The following is a 25,893-nucleotide window of genomic DNA, read 5'->3' on the forward strand; positions in this document are numbered from 1 at the left end:
CATTTTACCCTGTCATGTACACATTTATTTTGAAGCTCGTTGGCTATGAGATCCTAGGTAGCCTCCTAGCCATTCATCATACGGCCGTCTTATTTCCTCTGGCCGCCGATACCCAAAAACAGCCAGGCCAGGACTACTTGCGGAACCCAAATAGCGCTGCCCCGGTGGAGCGCTCGCTCTTGACCTAAACCGAAAAGACGGGGCAGCATAGCCGACCTGAACCCGATCTGACTTGGGTTCAGGTCGGGACAGCAAGTGGACACAGACGGGACAGCAAGTGGTAAAGCGGGTGGCTGCCGCCGAAGTAGCCCTCCTTATGGCCGCGAGCGTTATAGGGTCGCGTCGACCTATGGTTTCCCATACGAGGACGGGGTACCAAGGTATGGGTTCCCTGTACAATATCTCGACATATTTTGTTTTTCCCTCTACCATAAGTGAAACTCCGCGGAGGTCTGAAACGCGCTCTTTCTTTAAAATATTCCTAAATAGATGACGGAGGCTGTCCTCCGACATCTAAACTGCCAGGTTCACCGATTTGCGTTAAAAAAAAAAAGAAAAGAAAAAGAAGCCTCGTCGTGCAACAAAACACCGAAATACGCGAAGGTCTTTATAATTTTCGGCGCAAGCAATCCGTGAGATAACTATTTCCTCGCAGCATAAAGATGCAACTCATGAATCGAGCAGGGCGCTCTGCATATCTCTGTTGGACTTGCGGAGTGCAGCTGCTCCTATGCATGCTCCTAAAACATCTGTGAGCAACAGTATACATATACGCGCGCTCTTATTGCTTTGCCGCAGTCAATTGATTAACGTCCTTCGCAGTTTTATCAATGCTCTCTGCCACGGAAAAAAAAAACCTAGCCGGAGAATACCTAAGGACGTGCACATTTTACGTAGTTTGCAACCGTTCAATTACAGTACTGTTCGAGGTGCTTGATGCCGACATGGGCTAAGTTGAACGATACGCAAGCTACTCCATGTACCAAGCACCAGACGTTTCTTTAGGGTTCATGTACTGTCTTGAAAACCGTACAAGAGAAGAGATGGCAGGGTCAATCTGGAGTCGTCATCAAAAGCTGGGCCCGCATTCAAGAAAAGTCTGCTGCGTTTCCAACGATTGCGGTGACAAATTGCTTCAAAGAGAGGGAACGGATATCGCCAGGTAAAGAAAGAGAGAGAGATAAGACATCAAAGAAAGACAGGAAAGTTAACCAGGCTGAGCCCGGTAGGCTACCCTGCACTGGGGTAGGGGGAAAGGAGATTGGAATTCCGTAGTTCAACGGTGCGTGGAAAAAAAACTATGTTTAAATGTTTTAGTGCGAACAAAAAGTGGTTTCAGGTTAAGTTCACCAAAACTGCGAGTCGAGGACTGTTTAGCAACTTACAAGTATTCACAATTTGATAGTCGACCCAAAGAGTTAATGATATTGTACATTAATTTCAGTGAATCGATTTCCCGACGAACAGAGAGCGGAGCTAAATTCAATGAAGGAAGGGCAGAGGACGAGAAGAAGTATCCGTCGAATCTGCGGTATATAAAGTGTGTAGCCTTTTTTTTGTTATGTCGCCTCGATTTATTTTATATATATATGACAGAGAGGGTACGGGCACCAGACAACTGAAGCATACTCTAGTATGGGCCGGATTAGCGTTTTGTATTATATAAGTTTAGTCTCTTTTGGGGCAGATGGAATGGTACGTTGCACATATCCTAGTTTTAGTGCTTCGTTGGCTACCGTCTAAACACGGTGGGACCAAGACAGAGGACTTGTGAAGACGACACCTAAATATTTATAGTTGGATACCCTGTTTAAAGGTGAGTTATTGTGTGAATAATCAAGAAATGAAGGTGTAGTCCTGTTTCTAAATGACGTAACAACGGTTTTCGAAAAGTTACGTTCATTTGCCATGTCTCACACCAGGCGCAAAACAGGGTGAATGAATTGTTAAAGCGTATGTGTTCCTCGGTGTTTCAGTTACATCGTAAATGATACAGTCGTCGGTGTATAGGCGGATTTTAGAGGGCAGATTATTTGGTAAGTCATTTACGTAGATGAGGAATAACAGAGGACCTAAAACTGAACCCTGGGGGACACCGGAAGAAACTCGGCTATTCTGCAGCATCTGCTGAAATAAAATTGACGAACTCGGTAGCTATGGAGATTTCAGCTCTATAGAAACTTGATGTCACTCTTCATTGGAATCAACCTGAATTTCAGACAAGCTTTCAGCTTTCAGTGAAGAGTGAAGAGTCCAGCGATTCAAGGTATATATATATATATATATATATATATATATATATATATATATATATATATATATATATATATATATATATATATATATATATATATATATGTGTGTGTGTGTGTGTGTGTGTGTGTGTGTGTGTGTGTGTGTGTGTGTGTGTGCACACTGCATCTGTACGTGGAGTGAGAAACTTCCCCTGATATGAGCAAACATTGAGCAAACAGCATAAATGACTTATCATCATGCCTTTTCCCAGCTTCACTGATAGTAGTCTTATGAATACTAACGACACTATGTTCGTCACAAACTATAATCTGCTGTTACCAAAAGTCAAAGGTCAAGACATCGACAATTTCAGCCGCATAACAGAAACTATAGGAAGCGCCACCGCAAGAACGGAACGTGTGTCAAGGAAGCAATAAAGGAAGACATGTCCCGAATGGGCGAATCGCAGCTGAGTCTTCTGCCGCTTTCTGTGGCGCGGCTACTGTGGCTGGGCTACCGCCCATCATGTCTCCAACTCGTTGCGACCCTTTCTGTTCTCGCCATGTACTCCGTCATGTATGCCGAGCAGTTGCCGGAATGCTTTCGCAAGGTTGCATACGTCCGTAGCTATCATCCTCCTCCTTTTTCTCCTCTAAGCTTTTCGCATTCAATATGGCCCGACAAAAGGAGAAAGGCATAATTTTTGAACTGACCACGCTGCCCGAAGAGTCCGAGCCCGCATTGCAGCAGAATGCTCGTAAATCTGTGGGCGTTAAGGTTCACTCAAGGCGCACTCCAACCGCGGTCCGTGAGACTACGTATATCAGCGTTCACCTTCAAGCCAATGAACAAGAGAGGGAAAGAAAGTAAGGAGAGGAAAGGCGGGGAGCTCAACCAGACGAGCGTCCGGTTTACTACCCTACATTGGGGGTAAAGGAAAGGGGAAACAAAGAGGAAAGCGGGAAGAGTGAACACTGTGTGCGCAGCGAAGTGCTGTGACGCCAAGCCAGGTCCTACAGCTGGTCATGTGCGCTGAAATCATCTGGGATGACTTCAATGGCCAGTGAACGTTGCGAGAATGGGAGGCTGCGGGTAAGCTTATGCGAGACTTGCAAACGCTGGATTAAGAGTATCTAGCACTTGCACTACACTTCCCACTAACGGGGTATGCAGCTTGCTCAAAAGTATGCGAAGGTTATTCATGAGGGCTCGAAGCATCACAACCATTTGCCGGTCTTTTTCGGGCATTTTGTCAGGATTCAGCGCTGTGCACTCTACTGCGGTGTGTTGTATCGTTTGAAGTGGCTGTGGCATTGGCTATGGCATCGGCTGTGGTTTCAGCTGTGGCTGCGCCTGTGGCTTTGTTAGCGCCAGGTCAAGCTTCAGTATTGTTGTTCTTCAGCACGACCTTGTTGTAAGAGTTAGGCTCTACTCCGCCAGGCCTATGGGGCAGGGGCGGATGAGTCGACATGGCGCACTCTCCACAGAGGCAACGGCGTTCCTTGTAGTCCGACGGCGTCGGGAGCATCGCTTTCTAAATGCCGCAACAGCTTACGGACGAGACGAACGGTCTCTCACCACGTGCTTCAAGATCCCTTTTTCCTTGTTCATTTCTGGGCAGTCCTTCCCGGAGGCATCATGGGACCCAAAGCAGTTTGGGCATTTAGGAACCGTGGCTGCACAGGAGTCTGCAGCCTGGGGCGCTGCGCAGCGCGAGCAAATGCTCGTGTTCTCGCACATGGCGTTCGTGCACGTGTCCTAGCCTCATGCAGTTGCGTCATTGGAGTGGCCTTGGAACAAGTTGTAGCAAGGTGGCCCACCATGACGCGTTAGGGAATAGATTCGTCCTTGAAAATTACCTTCACACAGCGGCATGTGCCGAAGCGAGACTCATGAGTTATGGCGACACCCTCAATAGCTGGCTTCGCTATAATTGACAAGTCCGTGCTCGAGATGGGGACGTCGAACGCTGTCGTAGAAAACCGCACGTTGTGAAAACGATGCCTCACACACAGCAGGATGATGTAAACTGTAGAAGGGGAAGGACTGAGGACGTGCAAGAAACATGACGGTCAGTTACATATACTTTCCACGAGACACTTCATCAGGGAGGTCAATGTTCTTGTCGCGTTACCCTCCGTCGGCCGCAATAGTAAGCGAAAGTTAGCCCAAGCCCAAGCAAGCTCTCTTGAAGGGGCACTAGAAGGAAATGCATGTTAAAATAAAATATGGGATTAAACAAGATGAACGAGCCGACAGTAGCATCACCTCGACATTCCCGCATCAGCTCCCCGTGACGTTAGATATTTCGGAAAGTTCTGCTCGGTACTGCTTCATCGTTCACCAGTAACGAAAACAAAAAGATTTCGTATAATTTTGAAAGTAAATAAAGCATTAACCTGCAGCTGTTGGGGCTTTTCAAGCACAAAAAATGGCCCATGTATAGACACTTCAAACCACCTTGAAATCCACGACGTCACAATAAGCCCACCAGTGCCAAGATTCGACAATGAAATTCAAGAATTCAAGTTCGGAGTCATATCTCCTACAGAATTCTTTTCCTCCGACTCTATTCTTTTCTTACTACCCATTTCGTCAGCGACAGCCTTATGCAAACTAACGACAAAGGGCAAGTATAATGTAAAATGAAAAGAGTTGCTACATCTTTTCTGTCATTATTCCCCTTTTACTTTACGGCAAAAAAATGTGGACAGGAATTTCAAAGAATGATTTATCACCGTAAATTGATTTAGTGTTTGTCCTCTCACTTCCTTTATTGCAGATTTGCCATCAAGATGATAAAGCTTTCTTGGTTCCTTATGTTTTTAAGCCACCGCCTCAATTACAGCCTGAACAACACAACAAATATAGCATTACCGGCTCAGGGCCAGATGTTCTCAAAATGAGAGTGAGGGTCACTCACTTGTGCTATGCTGCTGACTTCGCGATCTCTCGTGAGCGTCAGGTAATGCGCGGAACGCTAAACACTACAGACGCATTGGCAATAGGGTTTCCTCTTTGCTTAATAAGCGTTTGAAACAACAACTCTATATACTTGGTGCTCGCGCGTTTGCGTGCTCCCGGAGGAAGTCCACTGTTGCCGCTCATGTGTCTCGATACTATACCGTCCGTACAGGGCCCTCGCCGCGCGACGTCCGTCTACAGAAATGGGGCGGCACGCCTCGGTCGTGCCCGTCTCCGGCCGCGGGTTGTTTCCATTCATGGCCCGCTCGCTTCGTCGGCAAATGGCTGCGGGCACGCGCCCACACATATGGCGGCCGCCTGGAAACTGTGCGACGGCGAAGCCCAGCTGCAGCGGCAGCCTTGCCCCCCCGCCATGGGAATGCAGCTGCGCAGCTGTGCGGGCCGCCCAGACGGGCGCCGAACAATGGAGGTGCGGGCACGCATGCGCCACACGCTGGGGCATTCGCTACAGCCGGGGCATGCTCTGCACTGCAGAGTTGAGAATGCCCGGCGGCGACACATTGCGCGCGTCCGTGGCGCGCTAGTGGTGATGGATGGCGCAGACAAGCTCCGCATATACCGCGACGCCGAGCTTCGTCCCAGATGCGGCGCTCATGCCAACGGGTTGGCTGTTCTGCGCACGAAGTCATGTTGTGCCCCTGGTATGCGCCCCAATGGAGGAGGGTCACGTCCTCTCTGAACAGTTGCAAAGCAGCAGCATGGTGAAGGCAGCCGCTGTTAAATTAGGTATGTTCGCCTGAGGAGCAGTGGGCTTTCGAAGCCCACTGTCGGCGTTTAAGAGACGCACATGCGCAACTGCCAGTTGATTCTCGTAAAGCTTTCGACGTTTATCATAGCTGCATCGCAATGCTGCGAGAAGAAAGCGGTCAATGCCAGCGTCACGCCTGTGAGTTGGCATTGGAAAATCGTCTCTCTTCTCCTCTCGTCATATAAGGATGAGCTTTCCCATTAGTATCCAACGCTTCCATACCAAGTGCTTTTTTCTCTTGTCAACTATCATTAGCCTTTACGTCATGACTGCTTTGCGCATTGTTCACTACCTTCCACCCCTCTCCCCCCCCCCCCCTCACACACACACGCCCACTCCCGAAGTCAGAGCAATATATTTCTACACCACCGCGGCTCACCTCGAATACCCCTTCTTAGTACAAGCGCTTGTCACCGGCGCAGACTTAGCCGCCTTACGCAAGCGAAAAGGCTCATTCCGTCATTCCACAGACAAGGTAGCTTTAAGTGGTCGGTTTACCTAGGGAACGAAGAACAAAGAAGTCGTTTTGTTCGGCATTCACCGAGAGACTTTTTATGTGGTTCGTTGCACTTAAAATCCGTCTGTTGCAGCAGCTTTCTTATTTAGTCCTTCCAGTTGTTTACAAATATGACCGAAAATCAGAAAAAGAAACGTAACTTTGTAACTCAATAACCAAAATGTCATCACAGTCATGCAAACTCTATTTATTGGGACATCTACGTCGGGCAAAATTGAAAATATTGTACCCCGCTCTGAAGTATACCCCAAATTTACCGGTAGGACTTCTGTATAGAACGCGCGCAAACAATGTAACTTTCCACTTCAGCCGTAAATTCATACCTTTCGTATTTGCCCACTTAAGATTGTATCAGCTGCAGCTCGCGGAACTGTGACTTTTTCTGGTACAGAGTTACGAATTTTTAAACGACGTGTTTCACTAAAAAAAAAATTTTATGTGTATTTTCGGCAATTTGTTCTACTATTTTGGGGACCTCAAATCAAAATGTTGCTTTTAGTAGTGTGAAAAATTTAGTTTTCTGTCATTATTATGGAATGAGTTTCACTCAAATCAGTGCAAAGCTTGTCCAACGAAAGCATTTGTGCGATTCGGATGTATTTGAATATAGAAAGTCGCAGTTGGCCCCGAGATAAAGCTAAAGTTGCCTCTTAAAAAACAGATATCGGTCACTAACAAAGGAAGAAAGGGGGTGGGCGGTGCTGTATGCTATAAAGACGGCCGGCCCCAGCTCGAAATTTAATTCCGCGTTGTCTAAATGATTTAGTCTGTAAGCACTTTGATCGGAGGTTGGAATAGTACGAAAGTGTGACCATTTGTCCGCCTCGTCGCCCAGCAGTAGCTCGCATTCTTGGGCCTGCAAACTATTATTCGAGCATCTGACGTGCATGGAAGGTTCTAGCGCGTGGAGGGCTTCACAACTCGTGCTGAACTGCCGTACTACGAGGTCGCTGCTTGTGTGAGACACTCGGTTTCAAGAGCAGATGCGGGTAACGCTTTTTTATCGACATAATCTGCAGGAAAGTGGCGCTCACCAAGGACGCCCGAGCGGTGTAGCGCTATGGCCAGTCCACTGAGAGGAAGCTCTTTAAGTCGGCGAGAATAGTTACCGGTCAAAGCTACGAGAGTGAAAGATGGCGGAAAAAATTCTTAGGAAATCTTCGAAGCAGAGTATACAGCGTGTTTCAGACATGTGCGGTATTCGCAAATATTTGCAATTTGTGACCGGACGCACTGAGGAGGTTTCAGAAAAAGTTTATTTTAGAGCTGCCAAGCCTGCTCCTCGTAAAAAGGAGATGTAAAGGACGATAAAAGTTTATGTGAAAAAAAAAAGCTCCTTTGCTTGGACCAGGATTTCCCAGCCCCACACGATGAAGCTTACCAGTTGGAGGAAAATGAAAAATGAAGGTGACTCAGCTAATCACAGAGTCGGAAGTAGATGCACGTTATAGTGATATAGTAGTAGTAGTAGTAGTAGTAGTAGTAGTAGTAGTAGTAGTAGTAGTAGTAGTAGTAGTAGTAGTGGCAGCAGCAGCAGTAGTTGGAGGAAAAGGAAAACAAAGGTGACTCAGCTAACCACAGAATAGGAAGTAGATGCACGTTATAGTGATATAGTAGTAGTAGTAGTAGTAGTAGTAGTAGTAGTAGTAGTAGTAGTAGTAGTAGTAGTAGTAGTAGTAGTGGCAGCAGCAGCAGTAGTTGGAGGAAAAGGAAAACAAAGGTGACTCAGCTAACCACAGAATAGGAAGTAGATGCAGGTTATAGTGATAGAGTAATAATAATAGTAGCAGCAGTACTTAGCAGAAGTTAGTAGTTAGTATTTAGTTAGCTAGTTAGCTAGTTAGTTAGTTAGTTAGTTAGTTAGTTAGTTAGTTAGTAGTAGTAGTAGTAGTAGTAGTAGTAGTAGTAGTAGTAGTAGTAGTAGTAGTAGTAGTAGTAGTAGTAATAACTTGGAGAAATACAGAGAAATACGTTCGCTGAAAAAATCGAGGGAGAGTCAAGCTTGCCGGTGCACGCAATATTGATTCAGCGAGATTATCGGCCTCCTTAACGCACAGAGCTATAGAGATAGAGCTGGAGGGAGAGAAGGCAAGAACAAGTATTCAATTAAAGAAAGGACACTAAAGGAAGAAAAACCAATCAGAAATAACAGTTCTTTATCAAAATTACTATCATCATCATCATCATCATCATCATCATCCTGTTTTATGTCCATTGCAGGACGAAGGCCTCTCCCTGCGATCTCCAATTACCCCTGTCCTGCGCCAACCGATTCCAACTAGCGCCCGCGAATTTCCTAATTTCATCGCTCCGCCTAGTCTTTTGTCATCCTCGATTGCGTTTTCCTTCTCTTGGTACCCATTCTGTAACCCTAATGGTCCAACGCTTATCTAACCGGCGCATTACATGACCTGCCCAGCTCCATTTTTTTCCTCTTGATGTCAATTAGAATACCGTCTATACTCGTTTGCTCTCTGATCCAAACCGCTCTCTTTCTGTCTCTTAACGCTATGCCTAGCAATCTTCGTTCCATCGCTCTTTCCGCGGTCCTTAACTTGTTCTCAAGCTTCTTTGTCAGTCTCGAAGTCTGTGCCCCATATGTCAGCACTGTTAAAATGCACTGATTGTACACCTTCCTTTTCAATGATAATGGTAAGCTTCCAGTCAGGAGCTGGCAATGTCTGCCGTATGCGATCCAACCCATTTTTATTTTTCTGTGAATTTCCTTCTCATGATCAGGGTTCCCTGTGATTAATGGACCTAGGTAAACGTGCTCCTACACAAACGCTAGAGGCCCACTGGCGATCCTGAACTCTTGTTCCTTTGCCCGGCTGTTTATCATTATCTTTGTCTTCTGCATATTTATCTTCAACCGTACTCTTGCACTCTCTCTGTTAAGGCCCTCAATTATTTGTTGTAACTCGCCTGCATTGTTGCTAAATAGAGCACTGTCATCGGCCAACCGAAGGTTGCTGAGGTATTCGCCGTCGATCCTTACTCCTAAATCTTCCCAGTTTAATAGCTTGAATACTTCTTCCAAGCACGCAGTGATTAGCATTGGAAAGATCGTGTCCCCTTGTCTGACCCCTTTATTTATAGGTATCTTTTTACTTTTCTTATGTAGAATTAAGGTGGCTGTGAAATCTCTGTAGATATTTTCCAGAGTATTTACGTAAGTGGTCTATACTCCTTGATTACGCAATGCCTCTATGACTGCTGGTATCGCTACGGAATCACAGGCCATGTCGTAATCTATGAAAGCCATATAGAGAGGCTTATTATACTCTGCGGATTTCTCGATAACCTGATTAATGACATGGATATGATCCATTGTAGAGTATCCCTTCCTGAAGCCAGCCTGTTCCCTTGGTTGACTAAAGTCCAGTGTTGCCCTTATTCTAATGGAGATTAGTTTGGTAAATATTTTATATAATACTAGGAGTAAGCTAATGGGCCTATAATTTTTCAATTCTTTAACGTCTCCCTTTTTTGTGGATTAGTATAATGTTTGCATTCTTCCAGTTTTCTGGGACCCTTGCAGTCGATTGTCACTTCGCATAAAGAGCCGCCAGTTTTTTAAGCATTATGTCTCCTCCATCTTTGATTAAATCGACTGTTAGTCTATCTTCTCCTGCCGCTCTTCCTCGTTTCATGTCTTGCAAGGCCCTTCTGACCTTATCGCTAGCTATAGGAGGGGTTCCTGTATACTGTTCATTATTGTTTCGAATAGAGTGCTCCTGAGTCCTCTGGGTACTGTACAGGTCAGTGTAAAATTCTTCCGCTGCTTTTACTATAGGATAGGAATAACATTAAGAAAGTGCCGGCAACCGACGGTTTAACGCGTCGTGACAGTGGCCAAGCGTCGACCCGGGGTTATACCCTAATCAGCACTACCCCAGTTGGGCCCGTTTGTAGCGGGACATGAGGCTTGTGCTTTTCGAGCGCACCCAGGGCCTGCTGGACGGCCCATAGTTGTGGGTCCTTGTCTGCAGACTGCAGTGCACCTTGAAGTTCGGGCGGGTAAGTCCTGGAGGTAGCTGCCGTCGGGAACCTGACACAGTCCCACATGATGTGCCATTGGTCCGCCGGACGCGCTGCACAAACGCCGCACAGCCCACTCGGATAGAGCTCTGGGTGAAGCACGTGCAGCATTGTGGGAGCGAGGAGTGACGCGGTCTGTATTTGCCTTAGGATTACGGCCTCCTCCCGACTGAGTGCCGGGTGGGGAGGCGGCATTGTCCGCCGAGCTAAGCGATAACACTTGCTTACTTCGGCATAACTGGTCAATCTGTTCTTGGTTCCGAATCACCACACGGAACGGTCACTCTCGGGGGCGCTGAAGGTAAGCGCTCGCGCCGCCGAATGGGTCGTCTCGTTGTGATTCGGTGAGGATGCACACTGGCCGGCGTGCGCCGGGAACCACTTGATACGGATGGTGCTGCCGCGGTCTTGAAGTTGGAACTTGCCGATGATTGCGGCCGCCGGCGCGCATATTCGCCCCTTGGCAAAGTTACTAATCTTCGAGGTTGCTGATGATATTACGCTGCTTATCTTTCAGTGCATGCATATTGGATTGTCTATATATGCCAAGTTTCTTTCTCACCGATTTCAGGCTGTGTCCATATCTTACGGCTTCTTCAGTCTTTCTCGCGTTGTAATGTATAATATCACTTATTTTCGCTTTGTTGATCAGTTTTGACAGTTCCGGGAATTCTATCCTAACTCTTGAGTTGGACTCTCATTTTTTGTCGTTTCTTTATTACGTCCTTTGTTACTTGGGAGAGTTTGCCTACTGGTTGCCTTGGTGCCTTGCCTCCCACTTCAATTGCTGCCTCTGAAGCCAACCTAGTTACGCTTTCATTCATTAGCTCTATGTCATCATCATATCTCTGTTCTGAGGCAAGCATTTTTGTTTGCAAGTACCAGCCTGAATTTGTCTGCTTTTACCCTTACTGCCTCAAGGTTGACCTGTTTCTTCTTGACCAATTGAGCTCTTTCTCTGTTCAAATTGAGCTGAACCCTAGCCCTCACTAACCTATGATCACTGCACTTACCTTACCTATCACTTCTACATACTGCACTATGCTGGGATCAGCAGAAAGTATGAAGTCAATTTCATTTCTTGTTTCACCATTAGGGCTTTTCCAGGTCCACATTCTGTTGCTACACTTCCTGAAAAAGGTGTTCATTATTCGAAGCTTATTCCTTTCTGCGAATTCTACCAGCATCTCTCCTCTAGCTTTCCTAGAATCGACGCCGTAGTTGCCAATTGCTTGTTCACCAGCCTGCTTTTTCCTCACTTTTGCATTGAAGTCGCCCATTACTACAGTATATTGAGTTTGCACTTTTCTCATCGCTAATTCAACATCTTCATAAAACTGATCTACTTCCTCATCATCGTGACTGGATGTTGGAGCGTAGGCTTGTACTACCTTTAATCTATACCTCTTATTAAGTTTGATTAGGACTACAGCTACCCTCTCATTACTGCTGTAGAATTCGTCAATGTTGCCCGTTATGTCCTTATGGATTAGGAATCCTACCCCGTATTGCTTCTTATCTAGGAGACCTCTATAGCAGATGACATGTCCGTTATTCAGCAATGTATAAGCCTCACCAGTTCTTCTAATCTCACTAAGACCGATAATATCCCAAACAATGTCTGACAATTCCTCAAAAAGTCCTGCTAAGATAGCCTCACTCGAGAGGGTTCGGCTGTTACACGTTGTAAGGGTCAGTATCCATTGGCGGCCTGTCCGGATCCAGAGATTCTTAGCACCCTCTGCTGGGTTACAGGTCTGACCGCCGCCTTGGTCAGGTACTCCGCAGCTGCTGGGGACTGAGGGCCATGGGTAATTGAATGACTGATTTGGGAGGGAGTGGCTTAATACTGCACCAGGGAGGCCAATTCCTGATCTGTGAGGGAGTGTCTTGTTGAAGCTTTGTGAGCCTTCCTAATTTGGTTGTACCTCGATTAGTATAGCCCTACTCGCTCTCGGCATCTGTTGCCAGTGACAGGCATCACTGCAAGCCTGCAGAAGTTGTGCACTGGAGGAGGTGAATTTCAAGCTCACCATCATAAAAAAAAATACTTATAGCGGGATTCGAACTGCCGACTATGGCAACCGAGCATTCGCCATAGCTCAGTCAGATAATCCTGCAGGCGGCGAAGCTACCTTATCGCCGACAAGTACAGCCCCGAGGGCTTTACATGCCTAAAAGCTTCTTTGATTTGTCCGCGATAGAAGTGAACTCAATATGGAAGGATTTCTAAACGGTTCCGGCCTCGTAGCTCCGGTGTCGCACGTGCGCAGGTGACACGGCGTAGCATTTCCCAATGGTTCCAACATCGTGGTTTCGGAGTCACCCGTACGCATGCGGCCATGAACGCGGCTAGATATACGATACATGTTCGGCGAACCTGAACAATACTTAAATGTAGTGTGGAAAGAAAATGAGAAGAAATAAAAACTTTCAGCGCTTACCGGGAATTCACTGGTAGCGTGTTCAAGGCGGTACACCAAACAACTCACGGTCTCGGATGCCTGTCGAATGCATCGAAGACTTTCCGAACGAGACGGACCTGGTACTGATGCGCCGCGCAAGGCTGAGACTTCGGATGTGAGGAGGGTGCATGACTGAGACTTTCACTCAAAGGCAAATTCTCAGTGGCGAGATGGGCCGCCAAACAATAGTCCTGAGCCGCGCGTAAAATATGCGACCTTGGAAGCGGCCTTGCTCTAAGGTTGGAAAGCGGTTATACGACGCCTCCTCTAAGCTAAATACAGCGTAAGCTTCTGCCTGCGATTAGTTAGACATTGTATCTACACTTCGCGCGGGAGGCCTATTGACGTCCCGTTTGCCGCCGAACTTGCAATACTTGTAATTTAGCAGTTTAGAATGCGCGCTCGTGACCTTTTGATTACAAACGAAAATCCGCGAGAACTAATATAAGTGCGAATGTAGAGGAAATAGATGGGTGCGAGCTACGACCTTTCTTACATGATGAAGATCTGTATTGTGAAATTTGCTACTGTTGTCGCTTCGTTAATTATCTTATGATGTGCGTCATACTGTAAACTGTGTCATCATATTTTCTTTTCCTTTCGCATGACAATTATTTTTTTCCCTGCGGTATAGAGCCCATACTACTGTTCGTGTTTCGAATAATAATAATAAAATTACTATAAGTGAAGGGAATTGAATCACAGTGCAGTGGTGATGGCCACTCGCTTTCACGTGGCAATGAGCTAAAATAGCAAAAATGTAAGATAGAAATTAACATCGCAAGTTCAATTAAATAAGAACGAACCCAACGACAAGTAAACTAGAGATGCTATACAAAGCACAATGAGTCTGGATGACAGTTAATGTACAGAACTGGGCAGTTATACATAGCGCAGTCTGTGTGCATATGCAAAGAGCTCGAAAAAATATGTAATTGCATACGTTTCTAATATGAACACTGTACGAGCACTATAAAATAAGGGAAGAGGAAAAAAGAAAGGGAACTGCGCTCAAATACATAGCCAGCAATGGTCGAAACTTAAACGCTGCTTACTCCGACACTAGAGTCGAAGCACTTGAAATTAATGTCCCGGCGGCACACTCTCGGCGCTGCGGGTACTCCCCATCTCGAGAATAACGGCCCCGGGGGCCAACGGATTTGCAAGCGTGCATATGAACTCATCCAGAAGAAAGCTTACGCCGGACAAGTCGTTAAACCGTTCGCGCGCGCCAAGGAAGCATGTCTAAGGGGGGGGGGGGGGGGTTCGAACCCGGAGGAGGGAGCAACTGAACACCGAGTGTGGCTCCGGCAAGGACTCTCTGCCTTCGTTTGCAGCAGCAGAAGCAGCAAGAAAGCAAGCGAGGAGAGGACGCAGTGAAGCGAACGAGACCGCCATCTCCGGAAATATCACCGAACACGGATTGCTCAAGGTGTACGCGCCCGCCCCCAAGAACTGCAAACAGCTGCGAGCGCTCGGGGAAATGATGGCTAGGCGCAGAGAAAAAGAGACAAAGAAGCACACACACACACACACACGGGCAGGAAGCGAAGAATGTGCCGCGCGGCGTAAGGAAGCAGTCGGGTTCATGCAGGCCACAAGCGCTAAAAAAGCACGCAGCGAAACTGCAGCGTGCGCGCTGCGGCGGGGGCCGGGCGCGCTAGCGACGCGGAGGTGACAGCTGGCTAGCATCTGTTGTCGACTGCAAAGATGTTTCCTGGCCAGGCGCTTCCCTCGCGCGCAGGCTGCAGCAGGCGCGCAGCACTCGACTATGTTCCCCCCCCCTCCCCCCCCTGTCTTTTCTTTTTTTACCCCGCATATATATTTTTTTACCGCACGCTCCCGCGTAGCGCGCGTTGGCCACGCCACGCTCAGTCGCCGCCGCGCGCCAACCACGGACTGACGCTGCGACGCGGGACTCTCCGCGGACGGCGACCGTCAAAAGGAGAGAGGCGCGGTGTTGCTACACCTTTGGCGATAAAAAGCACACGCGTGAGGCGCTCGTCGCATACGGGCAGGATTGTTTTAGTAAACGCGAAACGGTCCCTTCGCTTTTTCTGAACGGTGTATACACAACGCGCCTGCACGCGCTGCGCCATCATCGCATAAAGCCGGCACGAGCCTCGGATGAACCTCTTCTGCGTGCCATCAGCACTTCTATAAACTCAAATGTGGCACGATGCAAAATAGACGAAAAGGCAACTGGAAGATGGAAGCCTCTATTAAAGGAACTGAGGGAGGCAAGGGGGACGACTCAGCACGGGTGCCAGCGTTATGATACAATGAGCTGTCCTCCAAGTGTTGCGCAGTAAAACATATTGGGTTCAGAAACCCAAAACATGAGCTGCGGCATGTCGCGTTTCAGTATGCGATGTAAAAACGGCCTCGCGGATGTCATGAGCCCTCACTGCATCGGGAGAATCGGTCTCGGCGCGACTTTCTGCGGCGTCTCGCAAGCGGCGATCGAGAAGGTCAATGAAAGTTAGGCAATTAATTCAGGTAGACAAGCCGATAATGATGACATGCTGCTTCACTCATTGTAGCGGGTTGGCATGCGAATTCCAGCGTGGCAAGTGAAAAAGGAAAAAAAAAAGAAAGAAAGGGAAACGAAAACAAACAAATAACGCGCGCTCAAAGCAAGCGTCATGAATTGAGAGCGAAGATAAATGAAGGTGTACACGTCGCTAGTCTTGGTCCGTCTTGGCAGCACTGCTTCCATCCAGCGCTCGAGGCGCCGCTTTCAGTTTATCAGCCAGCGCTCGGAAAGCTCAGCGCCGCGTAAGGAGGTTGTGGTCAACGAGGGTAAGCTGCTAGCACTCTAGCACGATGTGCTTCGTTGGCTCAATGGGACTGCCACGCGCGCGACAAAGCACAGAAATTAATTAAAACTGTTACGCAAAGCGGCGAAGGGACAGGCAAGAAAACAAAACACCACACGCGAACGCGAAATATCAACTGTTGATAGTTTGCGCTCGGGTGTCGTGTTTTGTTTTCTTGCTTAAGTCCAGCCCCTTCATTGCTTTGCGTAACAGTTTTAATTATGTCTGACCAACTAGCCCCCTCCGGAATTTCCCTTAAGCACAGAAATCACATTGACAATGGGTGTCCATATTCAAGGGCTCGAAGCGCTGCCGCACGTGCATCGAACAGGGAGCTTGAGAGTCCGTGCAAACTAATTATTCGATATTGCTTTTGCGCTTGTGGTATACCATGAGAGTGGTCTTGCGGTTCGTTGCTTCGTGCCCCATTGCCTCTTCTTTCTTAGGCTCACATTGCAGCATCAACCTCGAGTACGACCCAGAGAATGGGAACTATTGCTACAGACGATAAACGCAGTTCATTCATTCTGAGCGAATACACGTCGCTGATAAATAAGCGTATACTTGTCGTTCCCCACGATCAGGCTGTATGAACTGTAGGAGGCCCCCGTTGACACCGTGCTAGATGCCTCTTGAGCCTCGAAGCTAGGACAACTAATATCCTCTTAATCACCTGTTTCGCTACCATCCAGTGGCACGCCATTACTGTGCGGCCGCTCGAGGCGTTCTCAGGTTGTTGCTATCGAGCAGAGGACGGCATTGAGGAATGTCAGGCAGCGAAAGTGGACGAATCTTCAGCAGTCCAGGACGTAACTATCAAATAGTCAGAACCTGCGGCGCCGAATGATGCACTGTAACCCACAGCACTACATGGCAGGCGTGCTGTTCATGTTGGTCGTACATGTCGTCTTCCAAGCACAGTTACATTCCCAAGTAGTTATAGGCCGTGTCGACAGAGAGGCTCTCGCTTCCTAGACTGCGTTCTCATGCATCCCGACCGCGAAAGACAACAAATAGACACGTATAGCATCTGGACAAGCGTACGAAAAGCAATGTCACAATTTCGGCCAGGGCCTGGCTTCGTCATTGCCTTTGCACGGCCCTGTCGAAGCCCGAACCGATGGATAAATAATATACATAAATGGCAAATCTGTTCTGCGGAGTACCACAAGGTGGAGGAAGTATCATGAAAGGGAAACATTGTCATCCACCCGAATGTAGCACGAAGCTACAAAGGAAACCCGTGCGGGTTTCTCAGAAAGAAGGCTTCGCAGCTGAGGAAAAATTTGTCCTGGTCCGTGATTCGAGCCCGGGACCAATGCCTTTCCGGGGCGGTCGCTCTACCATCTGAGCTAACTAGCAGGCTAGCAGATCGCAGCGCGAGGCCGAATTAATCGACAACGCGAAGCACAGGGCACAGAATACGGCAAATCAGTTCTGCGGAACTCACACATATAAAAATCAGTGCCCTTCCACTCTGTGAAGAAGGATGACCAGCGAAGCTGTGTATGTGGGCCCCTTAATGGCGAACTGCACCTCCGCCGCGGGTAGGGCCGGTATTGCACTATCTTCGGTATCGGCCTACGTATGAAAAATTTGTCTACGCCCGGACGCGATCCGCCAGATCCTAGCCATAGACAGCTTCGCTGTAATATATGTATGAGTTGCAGGGCTCTCGTCTTTTCTTCCACTAGAACCAAATTATCAGCAAAATCGAGAGCAGACAGTTCTTGCCCATTTCTCTCAGTGCTATATTTCAAGCGAAACCTGAGGTCAGATTTAAGCTGCACTTGCTCCATATTGGATACGTACTTTAAGGAAGAGAAGTGGGGAGAGCGCAGATACCTGGGGCCCTATAACGTAAAACTATTCTAATATGTTTTTATTCCAATCTTCTGACGTCAAATTTGCGTAACCACCGACGCAAGCACCGGGCGGTCACCCGCAGGGTTGTCTGAACAGACCAATCAAACGCTCTCCTCGTTCATAGGAGGTCACTTTTGTTTGCTTGAAGAACGAATAACATTGCCTGCACTGAGCGGCTTGTCGTATCTAATTGGCTGACAAGAGGCGAGGAGAACGCTCAAGTGGAGAGGGATTCGATGAGGCAGAGCCAGTGCCCTGAAAATCGATAACAGGATTAAGAGGTTGGTGCCGACGTCTGCGATTGGTCCGCTTTCCCTTACTTAGCTTGAGGTGGCTGGTCGAAAATCGCGGCGGCATGCATGGAAGCTTAAGAATGGCGCTAAAATGGATCCTCAGCAAAGAAGAGTTGGCAGAATGAGGTCGTAAACGTGCCGAAAGTGCTCGAAAACGTTACGCGGCCACGCAAGAAGATTTATTATACGCAAATAAACCCATGCTCTCCAGCAGGTGCGAGTAGCCGGCGCCTGAGCGATCGGCGGCAGCCATCTTTTACTCCTTTCGGAACGGAACAGCCTACGTCTATTCAGAAGAAAATTCAGTTTTCTTTGGCATATTAATGCATCTTTAATGCGTACACGTCACTTTGACGCGGTGAGGTTTCGCGCTTTTCTGACGTCGCGTGACAGGCAGGTGAAGGGGGTGCAGCCCGAAAACTTTTGACCAAGAGCCGGGGGCTAATGGCGAGAAGGCGTCGAATCAGAAATAACTGTTTTTCTTTTTTCGGTCAAATCATGCATAATAAGTGTGTACACATCATATCAGATCGGGAGGTATCGCGGTTGTCGTGACGTCGCGTGACAGACAGGTGAAGTTGGGGTGGAACAAAAAATTTTTGGCCAATCGCAGAGGGCTGATAGCAGAATTAGAATAGAAAAGTTTGGAATAGTTTTACGTTATAGCGCCGCTGCCATGTGCACTATAGACATGGAAAGCCTCGGTGTCTATATACCACTACGGAATAAGCGGTGAGAGTGAATCCCTCTCTAAGCTTTGCCAAGAATTGTCTGTTATCCCAGCCGCAGCAATCGTGCAGCGAAGGTTGAACGGATCACGCGAATGTCACCACAGTGTAGTAGTCGAATATGGGATCCAGGCCCACACTGACGCGTTTTGAAGCGAGCGACTTCCCGCACGTGTTTTTCCGGTGTATCCGTATGTGCCTTTTCTCTCTGACTTGTAATCGGCCAGTTTATGAAGATAAAAATCAGCCCTCTAGATTATTTGGTTAGTAGATAGTTTAAACATTTGACGGCAACGAATAACCATTCAAGCAGCCAGATACTTTATGTATATCAAGTATATAGGTATATATGCCGTTTTCATTAACGTCCGCTTTTAAAACTTTTTAGCTTTGATCTGACATGAGCGATATACTGTTACGTAACGCCGATATATCAACTATCTCCTGTTTGATGACGTTGAATGGTCTAAAATTCTCGAGAAAAAGACATCCGAAGGACGTCGTTATTCTCTGATATCGCATTATTGAAACTCTTGTTGCTTCAATTGGAAGCTACGCGAGCTATACTGTCTTTAGCGATTCATTGAAGGATTGCTCATCTTTTTCAGTTTGTACTGTTGTAGCGCGCGTAGGTTTCATATTTTATTATTCATTGGTTATGTTTGATCTTCCTCTTGTGCCGCTGATTATATTGCCTTCGATTTCTACACCTTTATCGATGATCCCGGTGCTGTCTTCAGCTTTAGGACGCTCGTAAGCATACATATAAAGGGTGTTTCAGCGACCACTGGTCTCTCTTATTAAAGACGGAGAATTGAGATAAAATGATACGGTTTTGGGGGGATAAGTTTGCAGCAGCGGCATACTTAATAAAGTATGCGACATTCGCTTATTAAGACTTTAATTTACTGACTTTAAATCATCAAGTAATCATTGAATGAAAAGCATTAGCGCGTCACGGTGTCGAAGCCGGTCACCCTTTGAAAGCATTACTGACGTCACTTCTTCTTTTATTGTCAGTTTTCAACATTAGCCATGATTTGAATAGTGCAGAAAGTAGTTTTGCTCCACAGTGGACAAGGAAGGCTTTTTAGGGAACATGACAAGCAGTACGCCAATACCTTTCGTGGCAGTTATGCGGATGAATATATCGAGAATGGTGCTAGTCTTTAGATACCTGCTCAGTAAGCAAGCTTTCACCAGTTACCGGCCTCGTTTCGATAGCTGCAATACGTGCTCTATCATTAATTTCCTTGATGCAAACAAAACTTGCTAATTAAAGAGCTTGTTGGCCATTATCGCACAATTTTGTGTACGCCGCTGCTACAAATTTCGGCCAGCAAATCATCATTTTATGTTCAATTACCCGTCTTTAATAAGGTAGAAGTAGCCTTCGCTTAAACAACCGGTAAAAAAGTACCTTTCTGATGAAAACTGTGATAAGCGTGTGATAAGGTCTGTGATAAGACCTCAGTGCGCACTCCACTTGGAGACGTGCGGCGGCCCACGTAACCGACCTCGCGTTAGGAGTTTTACGCGCAGTGTGTTGAAAGCGAAAAACAAAGGCACTTTCGCCAGAACTATCTGCGTATCGAGGATCAACGATGGTGTCACACTTTCTCGCCAGAGGCGATCATGCCACTTCACCGTGTCCATTTTCTGTGGCCATTTGCTGTGTTTACGGATTCAACCTGGGTCCCTGTGACGCTCCACGCCCTTCGAACAGTTGTTTCGTTCTCGTGCGGCACGCGCTGCTCACGCGATTTCTGCCACATCGCTATGTGCGCCCCGCTGCGATCAACGCAACTAATTGAGTATTTTAGTTTTGGTAAAGCAATTTTCAATTCCAGCGTACGCTCGTAGGGGAAGTCAACTAAACCCGTGCTAAGTTTCAGCTTCAAAATTTGATAATTTCTCGTCAACCCCACAATCAACCCACATCTTTGTAACATCTCCAGAATATTTTGCCAAGTATGCGCGTAATTTCTTCCAAGTTTCATTATGATACTAATTTTAGTTGTACAGCAAACGCTCAAAGCGTCGCGGTGCGTTTCATTAGTAAATAAATTTTAACACTTTGTGGACTTCCACTATGAAGCCGTATACAAGTTACTTTCCCCGCAGACGATGCGCGATGTTCCCCCTGTATTTTGTGCAAAATTATATAGCGACGTGGTTTTAATTCTGTTGTAATTAATGCAGCTGTGTTCTTTCTTTCTTTCTTTTTTTATTTTACTTTGTGCACGGTTACTTGTGCCCGCTTCCAAAGCGGAGCATTTCTTGACTCATATGCGAGCAACTTTACGGTATGGGTACGTTCCCATATCCCGCCTCACTTCGGGCGTCTTCAATATAAATAAATACGTGCCCGACTGTGGGGTCCAACCAGGATCCTCAGGAGCCCGATGCTCTATACCCACTAGGTAACGGGAGCATGCGCGATTCTCTCATGCGAGCGTCATCTACAGCGCTTCGAGATCACAGAGGCCGGCGCCACGTCGCACAAGAGCGATAGCCTCGCGAGAGCGCGCGCGCCACACCTTGCAATGCTGTCCGTCGCGTCGTCTAACAAGTTGCGCACATAAAAAGCGAGATCGCTCCGCGTGCTCCCTCACCGCGCTCGGAAACCATGTGGTTACTCCATCGCCGTCACAATATCTTCGTCGTCCTTGCTGCTGTCGTCATACATACTCTCGCCTCGCACGCGCCATAATTGCTAGCCTCATACGAACATGCTGGTGCATCTGGTAACGGTGCACGGAAACCCAAACGATGCTGGATGACCAGCTACCTGCAAAATGTTTCGCATTACATCGATTCCCGCTGTGCGTGTGATCCGCTTTATTTCCTTTCTTTTTTTTTCTGCGTGGTTCTTTCGGACGCCGAAAACTGATTCTGGTAACCATTAACAGCTTCACTGTTTAAAAACAAAAAACAAAAGAAACAGGACATTTACGGCCCGGAATACAAAGGAAACGAAGAAAGAGCTACGTGCCGACTTAAAGGCGATAGTACACCCGGCTCTGTGCACAATAAACTCGGCGCAAAGCTTTTCGTCAACCTGAATTCATCATTCACTGAATACGTTTGCTAATGAAAAATGCACACGCTTGTACTTTGTGTAGAAAGCTTTCAACAGCTGATGAGGACCTGGATGTTGAGTTGTGGATAATAACCACTGCGATCGAGTGACTGGACAGGAATGCCAGGCTGCCCATAAAGCCGTTTTTCTCTTCTTTTGTTTTTTTATTTATCTTTTTCTTTCGTTGGAACAATTTTTTTTTTAAATATCAGCTGTGACGGATAACGTTGTCGGGCCTGTTAACGTGGATGACCGGAAGCGGCAGACATCCCTTGCGTGACACATTGGAATGTCGACGTGCCTGATTAAAAAGATCCAATAATTAACTTTCCGATTAGTCACTTGAGGGTACATGTTGATATTGAGAAATTGAAGCTGTGCCGTAGTGAAATCATGTCTGCTTGGAAGAAATGATAAACCTTGCCTCACTTTCGACATATCCGTTCTTAGAACGCCTTACGAAATAAATTGTCGTTCCAGTTAACAATGTACCAGACACCTTCCTCTGGCAGTTCGAGACGATCTTAACTAGAACATCAGCACAGTTTCCAGCATATATAGGGCACCTATATCAAGAAAGTGGTGCGATATAGTCTTGGCAAAGGGTGCAAACTGAGCACACAACTCCGTCGCCTTCGGCTCCGTACAAACTGCAATCCAACACCAGTGACAACAGTGAATGCAATGGCGTCGTTGGCTAGGTGGCGCCGTTTGCTCAATTGAACACGCGCACTCTTCCTTACGCCAAGCCTCGCCGCAGGTCTGAAGAGCCGGGAGCGCAGGCCGTTCCATGCCCACGCCTTCGATCGGCTGCCACCCGCGGCTGTCACTACAGCGGTAGGCAACCGCTGTTCAAACTCCCAAACAAGTCTTGGTACAAAGTCTAACCGAGAGCTGGCGCTGTTCAAATATACACTGTGCGCGCGCGGGGTTGAATGAATTGCGGGAAGCGGTGCGAAAGGGAGGAAGTGGGGGAGAGAGGTGCGCCATGTCGAGGAAGAGGAAACCAGGCGCCAAAGCTGCGCAAAGTCTCCCCATGTGCGCCCAGCCGCTGTGACACAGCGGCAGGTGCGAGCCGCGCTGTTGACAATGGCCGCGGCGGCGCATTCTTTCCGCCAGGTGCCGCAAACGCACACAAATCGTCCGCCACATGTTCCCCCCAACGTCATGCCACAGCTTTTGACCTATCCCATGCTTTCGTCCAAAGGTACAGAACCTTCTCTGAAAAAAGTATGAGAAAAGTTCCACTTTGTTTGAAAAGATTTGTGAACTGGCGGCCTGCGGCCGGACAGAGGAGTTCGCAAGCACGGACGATTTATAAGAACGGGCACCGGTCAGCCTTCACAATGAACGAGTTACTGCGAGCGCGATGGGCAATGGGAAAAATAGCGTCTTATGAACGGTGAGGTTTTACAGATACGGTCCTACTTTAACAGAACACCTCTAATGGTAGAGGAGATTGGCATGTGCGCAAACGTCGGCCAATGAAATGACGAAGCAAACGATAGCGAGACGGTCATCGAGGCTCCGGAAGATCACACACTCCGCCTACGTATGGAAGGCTTCCGCAAATTACTTCTATACAGCTTCCTTCTTTGTGAGCAGTTCACATAGACACGTAATGTAGTCTGTCTTTACTTGGAAAGTCCCTGTGCTCTCCGAGCATATACTCGTATGCGACAGCAAGCCACTTGCCCTATATGGCGTATTTTGTCACGTAAACTTCTTTGTGAACTGCAGTCTCAACCGCGTTTTATTGACGAGACACTTCCAATCACAAGATGTGCGCACGAACCTGAAGCTGATCCAATAGCTATTGTTGTTTTGAATCATCTCTCGTACGCACACTTCGCTTTTCATACTCCTCATGATCTATTGTCTCGCTGCTACCTGCTAGAGGGCGCGTCTAGTGAGCGTAACAAAAGCGTGGACACAGAAGCGAGGAAGAGGTCAAGAAAGTTGGCGACCAAGTCCGGGGTAATTGAAAGTGTAAATGGACAACCAGGAGTCATCAAGAAGAAAGTGAAAGACAGTGAACTGGGTGCAAATAACGGAAAGAAAGAATACCGTGGATAGTTACGAGATTGGGAAAAAAGAAATTGTAAGAGAAAAAGTGTACAACACAAAGGGCAGTGCCTTGCTATTTGAGGCTCGAGAGTGTTGCTTAAGGACAAAAACATAACCGAGCAAATATTCGCAACAAGATGAGGCATGTGCCTGCTGCAGCAAAAATCCGAAGACCACTGAGCACATCCCAATGAAATGCGAATGTATTCTAGATAACGTGCACCTTCCAGAAGCGCTTGAGTTTAAAGTGGACGGTAGCATTAACCGGTCAGCAGTTGAGATAAGCAAGATGCGTTTAGAGAAATGGTGGGGGAAAAAAAAGCAGGGAAGGGAGCGCTACCACCGGATCCGTTACAGGCCTAGGTAGATACAAGGTAGATAAGTTTTGAGGAAGAGAGAAAAAAGATTAAGGAGACGTATACAAACATACTAGGATGAAAAGCAGGTATAGCATACCTGAATAACTCAAGCAGGTGAGGTGACTATTTTAAAAGAGTTCAATTGAATGTTGCGCCAGTTGGTATTTTGACATGAGAACCATATTGAAATAGTGCACAACGGGGCAGAAGAACATAAAGGAAGACGAGCGCAGGTGCCTCTGTTCGTCTTCCTTTCTGTTGTGCCGTCCCGTTGGCAACTATTTCAAGATAAAATTAAAAATTAAATTATGGAATTTTAGGTGCCGAAAGCACTTTCTGATTATGAGGCACGCTGTAGTGGAGGACTCCAGAAATTTCCACCTGGGGTTCTTCAACGTGCACCTAAATCTAAGTACACGGGTGTTTTCGCATTTCGTCCCCATCGAAATGCGGCCGCCGTGGCCGGGATTCGATCCCGCGTCCTCGTGCTCAGCAGCCCAACACCATAGCCACTGAGCAACCACAGCGGGTTATTTCAAGATAGGTGACTATTGTCACCGCCCTGTTTCAAATGGGATGCCAATAAATTATCATCACCATCATCATCATCAACATCATCATCAACAACAACAACATAACCAGCTTATCTGGAAGCTTTGCTTGGTGATGATAACGGCATTCGCATTTATTCGCGTCGTATGGTTTTGTATTGGTACGCCGATGTCGAATTATGGTGATCATGACGAGTGAGTTGAAATAACAAAGGGTCTGCGTTAATTTTGTTTCCGTCTAGAGAAAAGACATTTCAAGATGAAGCTATGGGCCATATAGCCAAACTTACCGATCGATTAAACCGATTCCAGGCCACCATAATGCCTGCAGAGGATGTTAGGCCTCAGAACGCCGTTCAACTGGGATAACCAACGCCAGCATGATAAAGGTTTGCGAAAAAAGTTTATGAACGTCCGCGCTACACGTCACGCTAGATAAGTGGCTATGACGTTGTGCTGCTGAGCTCGAGGTTCCATGTTCAATCCCGGATGGTGATGCCGCATTTCGAAGGAAGCGAAGTGCAAGAGCACTCGTGCACTTAGATTTAGGTGCACCGTAACGATCCCCAGATGATCAAAATTAATCCCGAATATCCCACTACCGTATGCTTCGTAGTAAAATTGTGATTCTGGCACATAAAACCTCAAAATTTAATTTAAAAAACAACGCCACTTAACCATCCGCAAACCTTGGCCACACGAAACCGAAGCCCTTGGCTGACTTGTCATAGAGTACCTTCCGCGGAACGTTGGCGGGTGAATCAGCAACATGCCGCACCGCAGCGAAATTCGCACCTCCCTTTTTCATGGCTGAACAAAGGGAACATAGAGTGCAGGTGTAGAGGAATGACTGGACGAAGCAGCGCGGGTGCACATGCACACAAATACACTGTCCACTCAGAGCAAGCAGCGCGATTCTAGAAACTATTGAATCGCCCCTCGTGCCAAACACTGAACGTTTTCTTTTGTTCCGATAACCATTATATGGACACTCCAGGTGCATTTCTGCCGTCGGCGTCGCCGTAAGTTTCCGTATAAAGTCCAAGGTCGATAAAATCATCGCTACGCGCCATACACTGTATGTGCGAGTGAAAGCCTGCGAGCGTGAGCCGGCGAACGCCTCTCAATCTCGCGTGC

General features: G+C 47.3%; 1 protein-coding gene across 8 annotated transcripts in view; it reads right to left on the reverse strand.

Annotated features, from left to right (window-relative positions):
* Positions 1-25,893, reverse strand: part of nvy (CBFA2/RUNX1 partner transcriptional co-repressor nervy) — a 205,692-nt gene that overhangs the window by 49,096 nt on the left and 130,703 nt on the right. Inside the window, exon 1 of one of the 8 annotated variants that reach the window (XM_075702350.1) lies at positions 5,159-5,249. The exons of the other annotated variants lie outside the window; for them this stretch is intronic. The gene's annotated coding sequence lies outside the window, so the exon portion shown is untranslated. Of the gene's footprint in view, positions 1-5,158; positions 5,250-25,893 lie in introns of those variants that run through there. 8 annotated transcript variants of the gene reach the window in all.

This window comes from Dermacentor variabilis, chromosome 1, assembly GCF_050947875.1.
Source record: "Dermacentor variabilis isolate Ectoservices chromosome 1, ASM5094787v1, whole genome shotgun sequence".
Classification (NCBI taxonomy): Eukaryota; Metazoa; Arthropoda; class Arachnida; order Ixodida; family Ixodidae; genus Dermacentor; species Dermacentor variabilis.